The following is a 5,448-nucleotide window of genomic DNA, read 5'->3' as shown; positions in this document are numbered from 1 at the left end:
TGACCCTAGTGAGGATTAAGCGGTGTATAGATGATGGATGGATGTTGGACAGTTTAATTAAAAACAAATTGCATAATGTTTTATTTTGTGAGTGAAACCTGTGACGCTGTCCACAGGGAGGGCTCTGATCATCCCATCAACACAACATGAGTGTCTATGGAAATTTTCATTTAAAAACAGTTAATGTGAGAAAATAATCTTTATTCTGTTCTTAATTTGTTTATTTTTTTCTCATTAGAACAAACAAAAAATCAAAAAGTACCAATAAGAATACGGCTAAAGTACCATATCGATAAACGGTATCGATAAAAGTAGTAGCACCTTTAAAATCTTACCGACACTCATCCCTACCTCCAATAGTGCGTCATGGCATCTTTTTCATATAAACACAGCTCAGAAGCCTACTGGTTGCACTTCTTGTTGCGATTCTAAAAGATGCAGTGAAAAGTTTGTACCTAAATTATGGGTGTGTGCACCAGTGAAACCAATATTAAAAGTCAGTTTGGAGCTCTGCATCTGCCCTAACGGATAGGCAGGGTGTTGCCTTTTACATCTTGGAAACTTGCCCCTCTATCTTCGACTAAAGGGACGCTCGTTTAGTGGAAACTGTGTTTATGTGCACTGTGGTAAGCTGCTTGTAAGGTCGATGCAGCAAGTGCATATCAGATTTATCCTCTCACCGACTACTTTAGTAATACAAGACACTGCTTTCTGATCATTTTGCAGGTTTTTTGCAACTATTCCAGACTTCAACGTTCTTGTTCCAAGCTTGCATGTCTGTCCTCAGGGACACCATGCCCCACACATGTAAACTTCCTGAATAATATCAGCCTTATGCCTGTTGCTGTAGATTCACTTGTCTGACTGTTAACTCTTCTTTCTGCAGACATGTGTTGCTGCCTGGAGCTGTGACGCCATCAAGAGTCTCCCTGCGTTAAATCTGAAGACTGTGAAGATAAAGGAGAATCAAAGGAAAGCGGTTCCGCTGCAGTTTAGATGCTGAAAATGGGATTTTTGTTTTCTTTGAGCTTTTTGACAGTGAGATCATCAGCCAGGTCTGATGGAAAATGTCTTGCCTGGATGTTGTAACTGATGTAACTGAAGTAGCCACAGCTCTTTCAGAGAATAGAGGTCTGGAGAAATTCCCACTGTAAACTTGCCATGGTGACGCTGTGTTCGCCTCAGCACTATAATCTTTCATGAAAACACTGACAATCACATAGCAACTGCTGCTGTAAACTTCTCACTTCCTGTGGAGGAGTATGTGTTATTTAATCTACAACTTGAGTAAAGCCTGGTCCTGTGTGAGATGTTTCACTTCATTGAGGGTCAGGACTGTGTCGATGTATCTCTAATGGATGAATGTTTTTGCAACAGTGAGCATCAGACTTGATGGCTTTAAGTAACAACAGAACACGGTGTCACCTGCCTTGTCTTTGGTTTAAATTTCTCCCGACATCTGTTGCTTTCCTCTGAGGTACACTACGTAGATGCTACGGTTAATCAGTAGGCATGGATGCATAAAATGCTATGTGTAGTTTTTTATTTTGATGTCAATATCATGATATCGTTAAATTACACAAAATTCAGTGTAGAGAGTTTTGGCTAATCCTGTGAATTAATACTTAATGCAAAAAAAAATAAAAAATCCTGATAATTCAATATTGTAATTAAGTAATGATGCAACCAGAGCTTTTAAAGAGATACACCACAGTATGAGCAGCATAGACAATTTTGTGATAGTGGACAAACAACCCTGCTAGCCATTGTTATAATTCCAGGTATTTTTAGCCTGTGTTAATCCTGATGCGATCCTGTTTTGATTAGTCCATCAGCCTGCAGGCAGAGGAATCAATGGAATATCTGTCACTCCAAAAAATACAGCAGTTGCTAATCATTTTATCTAGAAAATAGTAAGAGTACAGCGCATGTGGGGGACATTCAAGATGGAGACTGGGCTACATGTGTGCTCTCAGTTAGGTTACATCTCCATCTTGTAGACTCTGGTTACAAATGACCCACACAAGATGGTATCAACCATTTCTAAGATATTTAGATTTCACTTTTAGACAGTTGGTGGAAATAGTGACGTGTTGTCCATGTTTATGCAGTCTATGATTTGATGCGACTTTGTTCTTGGACTAGTGTCGAGAGCAGCTTATTTTTCTGTCTCTCCTTGAAATTCCACTTCACGGACACATTGCAGGTCTAATTTTCTCCTCAGGTCAGTTTGGCTAAAGATTAAGAGCTTCATCTTTTTCATCTTGATTTAGCACTCCAAGCACATTATTAAGGGATCATTGTGATTTATGTAGCTCACTATTCACTATGTTCTTCACTAGTTAAAGCATCATTAGGGATGAGGAATGAAACATGTAATTTGCCTCACCAAAAAAAAATAAAAATCAGTTACCATGTGGTAATTTGTCATGAGCCATGAATTAACAGGACGCATGCATTTGAGTGATTTTCAGTAAAGCGTTTATTTGTAACGTCACATTTTCAAAGGGAACTACAGATGATGTTTGAACTGTGCCTGTTAAAGGTCTATTGTGTAGGATTTACAGGGATCTGTTGGCAGAAATGGAATCTGTTATTCACAAGTCAGTGTTTAATCACCTGAAAGTAAGAAATGCTGTGTTTTCATTTCCCTAGAATAAAGCCTTGTGTGCACGGAGCGGGCCATCCACATAGTCCACCTTGTTGTACTGCCATTTCCTCAGTTACTCGGAGCGGGCCACCATTGGTTCTCCTTTTGTCTGGAGCCTTACCATTACATACCACCAAATCCTACACTCTGCACCTTTAAAGATACGAAGCCAGTAGTTTTACAAAAATTAGGACACATTTTGCTTTCTAAATTGATATGAACCACACAGTAAGAAGTCCTGTGATCAAAAGTAGAATGTGAAAAATAGTGAGTTTGGAGTTGTTTTGGGAAATGTGTACAATGAACCACAGTTGAAAACTTGCTGATCTCAGAGTCTGTGGTTCTTAACTTGGACATGGAATGACTCCAAAGTTTTCTATTTAATTATACTACCTCGTGTTTATGCACATTTTCACCATTTCTTTACTGAGCTATTGTTTTCATTTTTCCAACAAAGACATTCCTCAGTTAGAGAAGAAACTTGCCGGATTTCATTTTCATGTCAAGTGATGTGTGTTTGTTGGCTGTGTGATGAGTTTTCCTGGATGTGATGATGTGCTTAAAAAGTACTGGATAAATGTACAGTTGTGATCAAAAGCTTGTAAAGACCATGTATGTCGTGGCAGTGTTGAGTTTTCAGTGACGCTTAAAACTTTCCTTTGTTGGGGTCATTGAAACACAGTCATGCATTTTGGTTCTTTAACAGATTTATTGCAGGTCCTCTGGATATATGTCACAATCTGATTGGTCAAAAAATATACGCACATCAACTTGAATTATCAGTTTTGGTGATAAAGAAAACTGTTAAACAAATTTTCTTAGTGGCATGGCCTCTTAGCTTCTCATAAGTGGTTACGATTGACTCCAGCTGATGAGTCCTCTGAGCCTGTTTAAAGGCTCATTTGATCCACTCATCAGACATAAACGCTCCTGTGGGAAAGCACAAACCATCACCTGCTGAGAGACAATTGGTCAGAATAGTAAAGACTCAACCAAAAAGCAGGTCCGCAATGAATTAAAAGCTGCTGGAACACAGATGTCAGCAGCGTCCGTAGTCACACATGTTCCACATCGCCATGAGTCCTTCCTATAGAGGCGGTACCTCACGGCTCTGCTGAAGTTCGCTGCTTGCATGATTGCTTCATGTGTTTGGATGAAAATTTAGTCACTGGACGCTCACAACTGTCATGATGTTCATGGTCTTTAGTGGATGTAAACTTTGGCTCACAACTGTAAAAGCATCACAGATTTTGAATGAGCTGTAGGATTGTCTCTGTTTTTCCTGATGCACTGGGAAAACTGTGTTTACACTGATGCAGATGTTTACACACCTTTAGGTCACTTCCTGTACTTCTGTGAATGACATACCTCAGTTTCCCTCCTTTATTTCACTAATGTATGAATATTTTGTTGACATGATAATCTTGAACTGGAGTAGAGCTGATGGAGGAGCCAAGCTTGACATGATCAGCTCAGACATTCTTTTCATTTTTGGGACTTATTCAGAGTTTTGATTTATTGTATTTTAATTTAGAGGGATATTCTTAAATGTCAAGCAGTTTCAGCAAAGTGTCAAGTGTTCCCTTTGATGCAGATGAAGCTGCCTCTGGATGTTTTCCTTGATGCTGGGATAATGAGAACATAATGTTTGACTAAACTCTAATGACTGATGGATCACTTGTTTTACATGCAACACTCTTCTATGCAACTCTGCCTGCTTGGAGACACTGTGGAACAATCCAATCCAGGACTGGCTCGTCTAGGTTTAGTCCTCTGCTTCTGACTTTATTTGTTTTAGCAGAATTTACAGTTCTTGGTTGTACATGGTTGCTACTAAAGCTATTTGTTTCAGTTGAAATGTTTTTGTTTTTGCTGACTTTGTACATATCAGAGCTCTGTTTCAATAAAGGTGGAAATGCCACAAATCTGTGTGTCCTGTCAGTGTGAATTCTTAGCATGGAGTGGGTAGTGGCTGTGGGAAGGAATTCAGTTAAGATAAAGTGCTGAGGATGTCATGAGCATGTTTGTTTTCATGAGTTACCAAAGGGTCTTGTTGCACTCATTACCTGCAGAACATGGACAGTTGGGACTGATTCAGATACTGATGATGTTTACTGAAGCTGCAGTAGCCTGGGATATGTCCTCTAATGTAGAGCAGTACTCTGAAAATGTATTTTTCCAGGGCATCTGCAGGTCTTAATTGTCTGAGGTCAGATTTCAAGTGATGTTAACTGGTCCACAACTCAGGTCATCAAATCCTCAGTCGCTTACCTTCACATAGGACAAATATGTTTTACATTTTGTGGCTACAACCAGTTAAGCATATTTGTTTGAAAAATAAAATAACATTTACTTTTGATGGAAGATTATTCAACCAATCATGGCAACTCTACAAAGAATAAGTCATTTTTAACAGTTTAATGTATGGCTTCATTTCCTGCAGCTCATCTGGGTTCAATTCACTTTCATTTAATTCAATCATGTCATCAGTGATGATTGTTATTGTAGTTTCTTTTATCCAATTTCAGTTTTATTGTTATAGCACCAGATCATAACATGTCATCTCAGGGCACATAGTTAGGTCAAGACTTTATTATAAGATGCAGATAAACCTAACTTAATGAGGAAGTCAGAAACCCAAGTAGAGACACGGATTTAAGACCAAAGACATTTATTTTACAAAGAATAACAGGCAGACTGTATGAAATGAGGGGAGTGAAATAGACATTATTTAGTATTGTTATTTAATATGTAACATGAAGGCTCACAGGTTGTAACAGATCGTTCCATTTCTACCA

At 38.7% G+C, this 5,448-nt stretch overlaps 1 protein-coding gene across 1 annotated transcript in view; it reads left to right on the top strand.

Moving 5' to 3' along the window:
- The window catches only part of LOC103372836 (serine/threonine-protein kinase 35-like), an 18,481-nt gene extending 13,902 nt beyond the window's left edge, over positions 1-4,579 (top strand). The window contains exon 3 of the mRNA XM_008302579.1: positions 887-4,579. The gene's annotated coding sequence lies outside the window, so the exon portion shown is untranslated. The remainder of the gene's footprint in view (positions 1-886) is intronic.
- Positions 4,580-5,448: the final 869 nt, after the last annotated feature.

This window comes from Stegastes partitus, unplaced genomic scaffold (genome assembly GCF_000690725.1).
Source record: "Stegastes partitus isolate 25-593 unplaced genomic scaffold, Stegastes_partitus-1.0.2 Scaffold1841, whole genome shotgun sequence".
NCBI lineage: Eukaryota > Metazoa > Chordata > Actinopteri > Pomacentridae > Stegastes > Stegastes partitus.
The sequence above is the reverse complement of the archived record's forward strand: the minus strand, read 5'-3'. Positions and strand labels throughout refer to the sequence as shown.